The 12621-nt window shown below is 38.0% G+C and overlaps 1 protein-coding gene across 3 annotated transcripts in view; it reads right to left on the bottom strand.

Moving 5' to 3' along the window:
* Nucleotides 1–12621, bottom strand: part of EXOC2 (exocyst complex component 2) — a 163452-nt gene that overhangs the window by 31977 nt on the left and 118854 nt on the right. The window lies entirely within an intron of this gene.

Raw genomic sequence — 12621 nt, 5'->3', positions numbered from 1 at the left:
GCAATGGAGAAGACAGGGGAGAGAAGGTAAAGGGACCTCATGGAATGATAAAATGGCTTCCAATGTCAGGATAAGAATACCAACAATGAGGAAAGCAGGATGCATGGCACTGACAAAAGTTATCAGTACATCAGTAATGATAATAATAATAATGTTGGTATTTGTTAAGCACTTACTATGTGCACAGCACTGTTCTAAGCGCTGGGGTATACAAGGTAATCAGGTTGTCCCACATGAGGCTCACAATCTTCATCCCCATTTTACAGATGAGGTAACTGAGGCACAGAGAAGTTAAGTGACTTGCCCACAGCCACACAGCTGATAAGTGGCAGAGCTGGGATTCAAACCCATGACCTCTGGCTCCCAAGCCCATGCTCTTTCCACTGAGCCATGCTGCTTCTCAGTGCTTACTGTGTGCAGAATACTGTACTAAGCGCCTGGGAGAGTACAATACAACAGAGTTGACAGACACGACTCAAAGATCTTCTCCATCACTGACAACGAAAGATATCCACTACATTATTCTACAGGAGTTTGATAAATTCTTGTCATTTTGATTTCCCAAATATCTTCTGATTACTCAGATAGAACTGACATAGCATGGAGTCTATATTCATCTCCAGAAAAGCATTCTTGATAATCTCCTTGATATAGACTTTTTGTCACCATCAGCTTTAGAAAAAAAATCTTTAAAGGCTCAAGGACAGGTTTATCATTCCACAAACTTAAAAATAATTTCGATACTCAAGGCTATTCTTCTGGACCTCAGTGACACACACGCCTATTATATGGATTTAGGAGTGATTTATAAGTGATATTGGTGTTAAATCACAAACGTTAGGCTGGGGAGAAGACACTTTAAAGATGTGATGCCCCTCTCCCTTTTTCTCCTACTCTCATGTTTTCTTCAATCTCACCAAAAACTGAGTGATGTGGTGGGGTAGAGAGGTGCTTAGAGAGCAATATTAACTATGCTAAAGATCCACATGGGTCCCACTGCCACATCTGGCAACTATGGGTGGCAGATGGACTACTATTAATCAGCAAAAACAGTTGTTTTTCCTTTAAACTAGAAGTATTTTATGCTTAATATGGTTTCTAAGTGCCCCAAATGAACATTATGGAGTGATACTTGGCTGCTCTTCTCTTTCTTGAAAGTGATTGAGTTCCTCTTTTTTTTAAACTGGCCAATTATGAGTTTCAGCATCCCTACTCTTACATCTTTTGTTAGCATAATAATAAGCAAGTGCTTGGAGTTTCACAGTACTTGTGACCAAGACTTGAAAATTGTTAGAAAGCCCCAAGTTAATACTTGGAAGTGATCTGAACTTCAGTTTTCTGCAAATGGTGAGTGGCAGTGGTAAGTGGCCTAAGTGGCTCGGAAAGGGGAATGGTCTTCAGTTTTCTTGCTTAAAGTGAAGCGTTTTAATAATTGGGAACACTCAGTATTATTGAGCAAGTCTAATCCTCTAAACTCATCTAAACTAATAAAGTTTTGAAGTGTTTCATTAACTTTCACTTGCTCTGCACAGTGTAGAAGATTTTAAATTAATTTGGAGTTTTTGTTATTATACGAGGTCAGCTTATCTGTTAATATGAAGAAAATCAGAACTTCTGACTTAAAACTCACTTTTAAAGGGCTTTACCGCTCGGTGGTAGTAGCAAACCGGCTAAATCTGGCTTGAAAAGGGTCAGTCCACGTTTAAATTTTCTTTTTTACAAATATTCTCAACCTCCCAAAATACGGAGAGAGGACGCTTGCATTACAAAAGCGCTACAGGCAGCCACACAGATGTTAGGAATTCCAATTAATTTCTTCCCCGATTGTAACTGACTTCCTGGTTTGTTGCTCTTAAGAAGTTAAACACTCCAACGGTGGGCTTATTTTCATTCATCTACAGGATGCAACATTTATCAAGGGAAGGTTTAGAGGCTGGCACATTTGGAGCTCAAATAAATGTCGACTTTCCAGATGTGCTTTTCAGTGGGCAGTGCTCTCTGGGGTATTTCCAGCAAAAAGGCGAGGAACTAGGTGAAAGGAATGGTGGTGTACTCCAACGGTACTGTCGACCTACCCCAGAGTCAAACCAATCCTTGTCCAATTTATAAATGGAAATCCCTGGAAAACACAATCTCAAATACCAAAGCAGGGGTGTGGGTGGAGGCTGGCCAGAGTTCACATTCAAAATAGAAAAACTAATTGCCATGTGGAGCTAGCAACTTGATTTTTTTTAAAAAAACTATGGGCACTTTGTCAGAATATTTCCCCCTCTTAGTCTTGGGAAGTTAAGCCTCGGTCTCCTTTTTACACAACCATAAATTTTGAGAACTAAGATGAAATGAAAAAATTGCAATGTGCTATTTGGTAGATATTTTAAGTTCAAGTCACTAAATCTAAACTAGAAAAGGTTCTAACACTAACATGATATTCCCTAGTGAGTATAGTTTTAAAGTTCCAGAGTAGTAGGTCGTTATTTCAAGATTTAATACAAACAATGGCCATTAATTAAAGAATTTAAAAATGAAAAAAAAATAGAAATGAGGCTTAGACTGTGTCAACATTAGGAAGTCTTAACTTCCTTTCTAATGATTGAGTTTTATAGTGGTTTATTTTGGTCATGTACATTGGGAAGTCATTTTTGGCATGACAGTCCCAATCTTATTGCCAATCCTGACAATTTCCAAATTTAGCTTTCCAACCTAGCAACTGTGCCAAAAACCTCAAATCACACAAAACACTTTGTTTCTGTAGACACCCTGTAATTTTTTTTTTCTGACCGAGAGCAAATTAGATTTGCCAATACAGCTTCTCCTACCTGTTAACTAATGTAAGGCATTCAACATAATGTATGATATTTGTGGCACTTACTATTTTCTCATAACCACTTGTGAAATAGGCATTACGCTCTTTTGACAAGAATCGAGAAATTGGAAGGTAGGTAAACTGTCAACAGTGATAGTGTAAATTCTAGGCAGAAATAGGGATAGAACTCCAGTATTTCTGAATCACTTGTCCTAGATACACTTGCGGTATTTACTCTGTAAATACTTGTAACACTTGGTAAACAAAACCATTAATGTCTTGTGTATTTAGCTACGGTAAGTGAGGTAATGAGATCTACACAATGCCCTTGGGGAAGGGGGGTTCCTCCCATAGACAACAGCATTTTAGACAAAGATAAAATAATAATAGGAAGGAAAACTGTATATATGTATACATTTATATATGTTATCTACATAATCTATCTTTTTCCTAAATTTCTGGTCAGTGAACAGATACACAACTGCATTTGGAGGTGGAGACATAGTGCTCAATAAACAGTTAGCTATATATGTATTAAGCCAAAGTGCAAAAAACTGGGGTAGATTCAAGAAAATCAGATCCTCAGTCCCTGTCTCAAATGGGGACTGCAGGACCATATCAATTTGCTAATGATGCAAGTTAACTTTGCTTTCTTCTCACCCCACTAGTGTGAGAACAGTGCTTAGCACATAGTAAATGCTTAACAGATACCATCATCATCATCATTTCCCAATGAACCCAGTGCCAGATGGATTAAAGACTAATATGAGAACACATTGATTAAAGGTCAATTTAGCTAAGAAAAGTAACGATGCTAGCTCAAGTGGGGAAATGTCAAGAGAATGTGGTTAATGACCATTTTTGTCTTCTTAAAAAAGTGAAGGTGCTTGTCCTGAGCTAGTGAGCCTTATAACAGTTTAGGTTCTCCTCAGATGCTTTGAGAAGCTCAGGGATCAACTGTTAACTAGAATGTGTTTTTTATCTGCTCTTAGAATGGAAAATGCAACCATTTTTTTTCTCCCAAATAAAGCTTCATCTTAGTGAATTAAATAACATCTTCTATATTGTACTGTTCTCCAGGCAACCTGTTGCCAACAAGGTGGGTGAAGAATATTGTGTTGGATGCATCCTTGCTCTCACCCTGAAATGATATTTTTTATCTAACTTCTCGATTGGATTACTCGAATGCTCCCTCTAGAATTCAGAAAGTAGTTGCTGGTCAGTGCAAAAATGTGTAATTCAAGTATACCACATTAGCTTTTTGCTACGATATTGGCACGGATACTCTTTTTTTAATTTAAGGGGTTTTAATAAATGAAGTCCCATATGCTCGGACCATGGTTCCCTCATCTAGAGAAGGCTTAATTTGCTGTCTGAACTCCAGCTGTCTGCGTCGGGGAATAGGTCTTTGGAAAATACCCCCAACCCTCATTAGGAATCATAGTTAATAAATGAGCGAGGACACGGTATTGCCCACCGCAAATAAAGACTCAGAGCTATACTCTTTCGTGATCACAGAAAAAGTGACCACTTTTTCTGACCACCGACTCGCAAAACAATTAAAGCAAAGTAATAAACCACAATCCAAATAATCTCACAGACTTCACAGGTGATGAACCCAATAAGCCCAGGCTATTTTACAATGAATAAACATCACCTTGGAGAAGATCAGAGCCAAAATGTCATCCTTCTGAAACAAAAAATATCTTTCTCAAATGCACTAACCAGAGAAGCAGTGTGGCTCAGTGGAAAGAACACGGGCTTGAGACTCAGAGGATGTGGGTTCTAATCCCAGCTCTGCCACTTGTCTGCTGTGTGACTTTGGGCAAGCCACTTAACTTCCCTCTGCCTCAGTGACCTCATCTGTAAAATGGGGATTAAGACTGTGAGCCCCAGGTGGGACAACCTGATTACCTTATATCTACCCCAGAGCTTAGAACAGAACTTAGCACATAGTAAGCGCTTAACAAATACAATAATTATTATGTGTACTGACTGCTTACTGTGTGCCGAGTACTCTACTAAGTGCTTAGTTGACTGTATTGTACTACAGTCAACTAAGCACTTAGTAGAGTACTAAGTGCTAGACACAATCCCAGTCAACAAGAAGCTTATAGAGTAGAGGGGGAGACAGACATTAAAATAAATTACAGGTAAGTGAAATGGGAGAGTTTAGAATATGTACAGCTGTGGGTCTGAGAAGGGGGTGAACATGCCGTGGTTAAGGGGTTCAGATTCAAGTGCAGAGGACTAGTAGGGGAAATGAGGGCTTAGTCAGAGAAAGTCTCTTGGAGGAAATGTTATCTTAGTAGGGTTTTGAAGGTGGAGAGAGTGGTGGTCTGTCGGATATGAAGTGGGAAGGAGTTCCAGGGCAGAGGGAGGATGTGGGCAAGGCATTGGCGGTAAGATAGATGAGACGGAGGCACAGTGAGTAAATTGGCATTCGAGGAGCTGGGTATAAATGTTATAAAGAAAAGTCTGAAACATCACATCCATGCTACCATAGCACTGGTTCCAGAATGCTACAAAAACAGTAACTAATAAGAAACCAATTGAATAAAATAGTTAAAAGTGAATTATTCCTGCTCAGCATCAGAATTGATCATTCTAATAGCCTTTATTAATTTATATAGATGATGTTTAGATTAAAAAAATTATTATTCCTGGGTAAACCCACTGGATAAGTACTATAAATTCATAGGAAGCTGACAAAATGAGAAACTGCTGAATACTTCACATTGGACTAATGTGGTCCCCTTGCAATAATTATTTTCATGCAGCGTAGGAACACACAATAGGACACTCTTTTAAGATGTTTAAAGGGCATTTCAATAGTTACAAGAAATTAAAATTTGCTTTGCAGAGGAAAATGAGTCAGAAAGAGACTAAACACAGACCCATGTGGGATTTCCTTGCCACTAGAGAGGCTGTGTACTCATAACTAATAGAAGGAACTGGGTTCTAATCCCAGCTCTGCCACTTGTCGGCTGTGTGACCTGGAGCAAGTCATCTCACTTCTCTGTGCCTCAGTTTTCTCATGTGTAAAATGGGGATTAAAACTGTGAGCCCTATGTGGGAAAGGGACTGTACCCAAACTCATGAGTTTGTATACACCCCAGTGCTTAGTACACTGCCTGGCACACAGTAAGAGCTTAACGAATATGAAAAAAATATAATCACTGCTATGAGGATCCATGCCTATTTGGCAACATATATTTCCACAGAATTCTTATTTCTTCTCAAGAGGTTAAAATACTTTACAAACTCTTTATCAATTCTCCAAAAGCCCATGTGATAAATGGTATCAACTTAGTTTTATGAATGAAAATTGAAGTTTCAGGGATTAAACTTAAAAATCACCCAATGAGATACGAAAAAATGTTGAAAAATCAACGGTTAGGCAAAACAGATATTGTTTATAGCATGGTAAGGAAAACCTGTTTTTCCTATGCATGCCATGCAGAATGATCTAATCAAGCCCAAAGAAAAGGCAAAATACAGTAAACTATTTTAGTAAACTATAGTTTAGTTTAGTAAACTATAAACTATCATATAAACTATTATAGACTTCAGAGTTCAGGGAATGATAGGAAACTGATGTGTGAGAGTAAAATGGGGAATACCCAACTCTTCTTCAAAATATACTAGAATTATTAAATGTACTTTTTTTACATGACTCACAAGACTAAGATTTCAGGAAAACACCTTATAGGTTCCATCTCAATGTGGTGATAAGAAAATTGGATTTATGATCATAAAGCAATTTACAAGAGACCTGCTGTTTCTGAAATGTGTCACCTTTCTACTCTTACTTTTCACTGCTAAATCTTTCCTGCCAAATTCAGCCAACAAAAAATGAAACATTCCTCTACAGAGAAAACTGGAATGGGACATTACCCTAGGCTTCATATATAGCTGTACTAGAGCTTTTCCAAGAGATCAGTGTTTTTAACAGCCCTTTCCAAAATATGCTGGTCATTAGGTAGTGCATGTCTATCATCACCCTGCCTTTACTTGAACTTCTGGATTTTCTCAAAGAAACAACATCCAGTCACTTGAAGATAATGAGACTTCTCAAGAATTTACAGGTAAGGTAAGATATTAAGTTGTAACTTTGCAAATTCCTTTTTGAAAATGTGCCACAGAGAATGCAAAAATACTTCTGTTGAACATTTTCCATGTAATACATTAACATCAGTTCAATTGTAATAATTATTTCTGGGAAACATAATTAGGACTGGAAATATGAGAAATGCACCAAAACAATGCTTCTGACATAGTAAGTAAAGTTAAAGGAAAGAGAATTTGAGGTTAAAGTTAACTGGGTATAAGGGGAGGAGTTATTTTAGTACACAAGTTTAATTTTTTTTATTGGTAGGGAAGTGGAAGCAATACATGCTCAGTGGACAGAAACGATTCTCATAGTACGTGTTGTGATGCTCATCAGGTAGGTTAAGCATCAGTGACAACTTTCCAACTCAGTTCTGTGCCTCGTTTTATGACGGGGTGTCATCTTGTGGATAAGAGAGTACATCTCTTTAGAATCCATTGTTTTCTTTAGGTTTCTTTTCCTAAAGGAAGGCTAACTTTCTCTAACCTTTTATAATGTAAAAATCCAGTAAGAAAAGCAATTTTCCTAAAGAGCTTTACTATTTGGCCAGTTTCTGTTGTATATTTAATTGAAGGATAATTATCTAGGAAGAGTGAATTCCTTGAAATAATTCATGCTCTCTTTCCATTTTCATTCAATTTTAATGCAATATGCTTTCAAAAATTGATTCTTAGGTTGGAAAAGCACTTTCATTTAATTATAAATATGCTTAATTTTGAGTTAAACTTCAAATTGTATTTTCTGGAAGAAAGGTGCTAGGTGAATTTCCTAAAATAAGAATGACAAAATAGATAAGTTGATATGTTTGAATAATCTTTGTCCTATAATGATACATTATCACTTCAGCATGTATTATCATAGAAGTTGCTGTTTCGATTGCTTGGCCAAAATGATGTATGTTAAATTTATTGAGTGGGTTTGTTTTTTTTTTTTTGAAGATCTGCATTCATTCACTGATATTTACTGAGTGCTCACCGTGTGTAAAGCGCTGTACTAAGCCCTTGGGAGAGTACAATATAACAATAACCAGGCACATTCCCTGCTCACAGTGAGCCTACATGCATCTGACTAACGTAAACGTAGAGCTTCTGATTTCATGAGCATCCTAAAAAAACAAACCTCTGCAAATACTGCATAAATCAGAAGGTGGAACTCTGTTAATTTGCAAAATAGAACTTCATGAAGTAGAAAACAACAACTTCCCTGCTCCACAGATCACGGTCCTGTAATTCTGATAGGTGGGCTCCGCTTAGGACAATCGTGCCTAAAAATTTATTAAGGAAGATGCGAATATTGAGTACTGAGGACTCTGTTGGCATTCAAAAGTTAGATGGTGATGATGATTGCTTTATGCTCTATGTAAGCCATTGGAGAATGACAATACCCTTTTGGTATCACCTGATTTTCAAATACTATTGTACGAAGGCTAAAAACCAAATTCTGTATTCAAAGCCAGAGTGAGCTGTTAACTTGACATCTTTCTTCTGATCTTACAGTGTAAGCTCCTTGTGGGCCAAGGACCATGGACACATAGTCTTCCCAGCACTTGGTAAAATCCTTTGCCTATTGTAAACACTTAATAAATGTGAAAAAAAGAAGTGTTTCCAACGAGCACCAAAGTTTAAATTAAAATAAAGAACCAGGCAATTTGAATTTTAATTATTGTAGTTTTCAGGAATATGCAATTAAATATATAACAATAATAGCATTCATTAAGAGTTTATTAGCTTACTATGTGCTAAGCACTGGGGAAAATACAAGGTAATCAGATCTGACAGTCTTAATCCCTTGGGGGACTGGTAATCTAAACAGGATTTATATGAATAACTAGGAGTATTTTAGTACTCATAAACTTTTTAAAATGTGAATAATGAAGCCTGTGTGACCTATTTATTGAGCACGTACTGTGAGATGAACACTGTACTAAGGACTTGGGGAGAGTACCACGTAATAGAGTTGGTAAACATTTTGCCTGCCCACAGGGAGCTCCAACAGAAAGCAGGTATGCCTGGAATTCAGGAGACCTGGGTTTTAACTCCAACTCTATCAGAGTGACCTGCTTTGTGACCTTGGGAAAGCCATAATCTTCCTTTGCCTGTGCTCATTGGTAAAATGGGGATAAGTGATTCTATCAACCCCACAGTGATGCTGTGAAGTCAGAATGAGAAAATTGCTGTGACAATAATGTATAAAATCATGTTCTTATCATTATTATTGCTTAATCAACAAATGGTCCTGCATGAATATAATCACAATGATAAATGTGGATATAATGTCAATATTCTACATATTCTGTTAGTCAAAACCTTTCAAAAATGGACATATGGATATTTTCTCCAAGGGACAGAAATTGTTAATTCTACTGAAGGGGACAATTTGGAAACTACTAATATCTAAACCTCTTAAATGGTACACCATTTTCAGTAATCTTGGGTAATAAAACAGTTAAAATCTAAAGCAAGAACAGTCAGTTAAATGACTCAAATCTAGCCAGAGTAATCTTTACTGATACAAATACAAATATAGAGCTGACATGAATTTAAACATCAACTGTCAAGTTAAAAAAGTACATCTCTGGCTTTAACGGATACATTCTCGTGAATCATGAAATTAATCAACAGGATTTTTTATGAATCAGTATAAACAAGACTGCAAACTACGTTCACTGCCAACTACTGTTTTGGCTACCTAGATTATGTGCAAAATTCTTCTTATAAAAATCCAGCATCTGTAGATGAAACCAAAATTGGTAACTGGAAGCATTTTTGAAGGCAATATTGCCAGAATTGTGAATCTTTCCTTCACCTTTCTGTCTCAAATTAAGACTGAAAAATCTTAAAAAGAAAATCACTCTATGAATGTCTAAGATTTTTTAAGGTTCAATATGTGATGATGAATGAACAACCACTGAAAGAAGAGTGAAGGAGCATGGCCTAGTGGAAAGAGCCCAGCCCTGTGAGTCTAATTCCAGCTCCGCCATCTGTCTGCTGTACAACCTTGGGCAAGTCACTTAACTTCTCTGTGCCTCCCTTACCTCATCTGGAAAAGGAGGATCGCACCCTCCTCCCTCCGCCTTACACTGAGTCCCATTTAAACGGGAACTGTGTCGAACCTGACACAGCTTCTAGAACAGAATTTGACGCATAGTGAGTGCGTAACAAATACTGCTAATAAAAAAGAAAGCTAAAAACCTTTTTTTACGAATGAAATCAATACAGTAAAAGCAATTGAGAAGACTTTAAAACACTGTGGGATACGCCACATGCCCTTCAGTCTTAAATGGCCTTCAAAAGAAATCTAGAACAAATAATTTGGAAGGAAAGAAAATTACAATCCTTGAATTTAGGCGACTATCCTCCAAAATAACACAGCAACTAAGTAGCACAGCTCTCAAGGGCTGATCCCTTCTCTCCATTTGGAGAACCACTGCTCTTCTGTTTATGCTAGCTTCTATTTGGGGTGGCAGCAGGAGAGATTAGGGGTGGTGGGGAGAAGGACAGAATATCATCTTCCTTTCTCACTTTACCTGTCGGAGTGAAGGTCAAGACTGCAGCAGAAGTCTTAAAAGCAGGTGCAAGTCCAAACCAATCATCAAATTGACAAAGTGTGGGACCATCAAAAGAGTGATAAGTAAGGCCAGATTTAGGGACCTCGGGCTACCTTCCTCAGCCTCACAGCACTTAGGTACATTTTTATTTATGTCAGTGTCTGTATCCCCCTCTGCCACAGTAAGCTCACTGTGGGCAGGGAACGTGCTTACCAATCTCCCAAGCAGTCTGTACAGTGCTCTGCCTTCAGTAAGTGGTCAATAAATGTGATCGATCGATTGATCGAGGCTGGCTGGAGGGTGCCTGCCTTGGGCTGCTTCTTGTCTATCTTTCAATGACTGGAAAAATATTACAAACAATCAAGCACTTCACTTTCCCTTGTCAAATGAGGAAAACTCACTCGTGAGGCCAGCATTAACGTAATATGGACGGGGGTTTTGGTGTATTTAGGCAGGGGTTGGGGGTGATGCGCAGTGCAATCTACAGCACCAGTGGCCACTCAACACCTTGGGTGATTTTGATATCCCTGAGGTTATAAGGCCTAAATACGGGCTAAGTTTTAAAATTACATTAAATAATACATTTAATGGGGCCCGACACCATCCACGAGTGGAACGCCTGACAGCTGCCCACTGAAATGACTTCTGAATCCAGTGACCTCTAGTGGTCACTACAACGTTCCCCAATCTCATTAAATCACTACTGTGATTTCAGAGAGATATAAAACAAACAAAAACATTTCCCAGTGTTTTCTTCTTCCACTAAAAAGAGGTCATGAAACGGTCGACTGGCAGGTCTAAACGTGGTAGGCGGGAAGATAGGAGAGGGTGAAAGGAGAAAGAAGCGATGGGAGAGGAGAGGTAGAGAGATTTCTCTAATAGGTTATGGCTTACCATTTGCCGTTGATGCCTGTTTACTTGTTTTGATGCCTGCCTCCCCTCTTCTAGACTGTGAGCCCATTCTTGGGCAGGGATTGTCTCTATTTGTTGCTTGATTGTATTTTCCAAGTGCTTATTACAGTGCTCTGCACACAGTAAGCACTCAAGAAACACTACTGAACGAATGAATGAATACTGAAAGCTCTATATATTAAGAAACAATAAAATGTGATGTGCTGAGCAATAGAGAAGCAGTGTGGCTCAGTGGAAAGAGGCCGGGCTTGTGAGTCAGAGGTCATGGGTTTGAATCCAGCTCTGTCACTTGTCAGCTGTGTGACTGTGGGCAAGTCACTTAACTTCTCTGTGCCTCAGTTACCTCATCTATACAACGGGGATTAACTGTGAGCCTCACATGGGACAACCTGATTACCCTGTATCTACCCCAGCGCTTAAAACAGTGCTCTGCACATAGTACACGTTTAACAAATACCAACATTATTGTTATTATTATTATTACAAAACAGCATGAATCAAAATATTCAGTGACCATCCCTGAAAAGTGTGCTAATTTCTGCAAATTGAAGCTATGTAGTACAATCCACTGTAACTAAAGATACATCAGAAAAGTTTTATATTACTCAACTGACATTCTTACGGCACAATTCAATCCAAAGGCAAAGTAACCCCATAATGGTAAATATTGAGGCCTGAAAAAATGTCTCTAGGGCATTAATTGAATGATTAAACATATTTCTCCAAATAAAGGGAAATGGCATGGTTCTGGATATGACATTCCTGTAAAATCAACATCTAAAGTTGGAAATACATTGTGAAAAATATTCACAAAACCAACTACAAATACCTTGAAGGTTACAAACCAATGTGTGAAATTCCATGTAACCTAAGAGCATGCCCTACCAAAGTGATCTAACCCTTTATGATACACAATGACATTCATTAACTAAATTATACAGTAGAATGGTTATCAAAAATGAAATACAAGTAGTGATAAACCTATTAATGAACTAATTTATCTTGACTCTAGGAATACTAGAAAAATGGAATCCATTTACAAGAGATAGAGTGGAATTTCCTCCCCTGAAAGACTTTTGAAATGATGGATTTTTACTGGATTTGGAAAAGGTCTTTCCCATAGGTGGGGTATGAATGGGAAGACCTTGCAAAGATAATAGTAATAATAGTAATGAATTGTAATTTGTTCAGCACTTACTGACTTGCCCAAGGTCATACAGCAGACAGATGACAGAGCTGGAATTAGAA

This window comes from Ornithorhynchus anatinus, chromosome X3 (genome assembly GCF_004115215.2).
Source record: "Ornithorhynchus anatinus isolate Pmale09 chromosome X3, mOrnAna1.pri.v4, whole genome shotgun sequence".
Classification (NCBI taxonomy): domain Eukaryota; kingdom Metazoa; phylum Chordata; class Mammalia; order Monotremata; family Ornithorhynchidae; genus Ornithorhynchus; species Ornithorhynchus anatinus.
The sequence above is the reverse complement of the archived record's forward strand: the minus strand, read 5'-3'. Positions and strand labels throughout refer to the sequence as shown.